General features: G+C 36.9%; 1 protein-coding gene across 1 annotated transcript in view; it reads right to left on the bottom strand.

Annotated features, from left to right (window-relative positions):
• The window catches only part of LOC121325993 (sal-like protein 1), a 14,501-nt gene extending 14,002 nt beyond the window's left edge, over window positions 1-499 (bottom strand). The window contains exon 1 of the mRNA XM_041269119.1: window positions 1-499. This exon is cut by the window's left edge and continues 510 nt beyond it. The gene's annotated coding sequence lies outside the window, so the exon portion shown is untranslated.
• Between the last annotated feature and the right edge of the window lie 550 nt (window positions 500-1,049).

Raw genomic sequence — 1,049 nt, 5'->3', positions numbered from 1 at the left:
GTTAACCAAGCTAACGTTGGTTCATACCTACGTTTAGTTTGCCGGCGGCTACTGTATCACAGCAGTTCGTATTCAATGCACACTGTTACTTAGTTTAAACGAAGTCCTGCTATTCTGGTTTCTTCTTTGCTCTTCTTTTCTTCTTGTATTTTACACCACGGCGTCCCCTAGTTGGCACCTCGGGATGCCTGTATAAATTACAGCTATACAAACTACGTTTGACTGAGACAAGAAGAAGAATAAAAAGCCGGTCGAGTCGACGTAACTAACTTTCTACTGAGTCCTATTTAAATTTTCTTAAGCACGCTGTGAAAAAGCCTTGTGTCCTCCTGTTGCTAAAGCGAATTTTTCCATCGTTTCTGAGCAATTTGATTAATACCGTGGAACGATACACGTTTTTGTCCCCCTTTCACCTCACAGTGAATTCCGTGGACAAAGTTTAAGGGCCCCGTGTAGCTTATGCTGTAAGGATCAGGATAGCCCAGCCCTCTACACGTCAATTGGCTCCCCGTATAGTTCACCAGAGATCGGCGGAGGCGCTGCCAGTGCGAGGACGAGCGAGCGAGTGAGTGTGAGTGTCTGTGTGTGTGAGTGAGAGAGGGAGGGAGGGAGTGAGTGAATGAGTGGGTGAGGGCCCTCGTCAAAGTACTCTGCACTGAGAACGTGTTCTAACCATTTACAATCAAATGCATTATTATTGTTATTATTATTATTATTATTATTATTATTATTATTATTACTAATCATCATCATCATCATCATCATCATAAGTTAGAAAATCTTTATGTATACACAATAGAAATCTTTACGATTATACGCTCTATATATATATATATATATATATATATATATATATATAGCTATATATACGATATATAATATATATATATATACTTAATATACAAAAATGGGTTGTTCTCCCAACAATATATTAATATATTTGTTATATAGCTAGTTAGAAATTAAGATTTTACTTGTACAAAAGTAAATTAATGCGTTCTTTTCAGCCCTTTCAACATAAATAGTCTAGTAAAATTGGTAAAACATTG

This window comes from Polyodon spathula, chromosome 13 (assembly GCF_017654505.1).
Source record: "Polyodon spathula isolate WHYD16114869_AA chromosome 13, ASM1765450v1, whole genome shotgun sequence".
In the NCBI taxonomy this organism is placed as follows: domain Eukaryota; kingdom Metazoa; phylum Chordata; class Actinopteri; order Acipenseriformes; family Polyodontidae; genus Polyodon; species Polyodon spathula.
The sequence above is the reverse complement of the archived record's forward strand: the minus strand, read 5'-3'. Positions and strand labels throughout refer to the sequence as shown.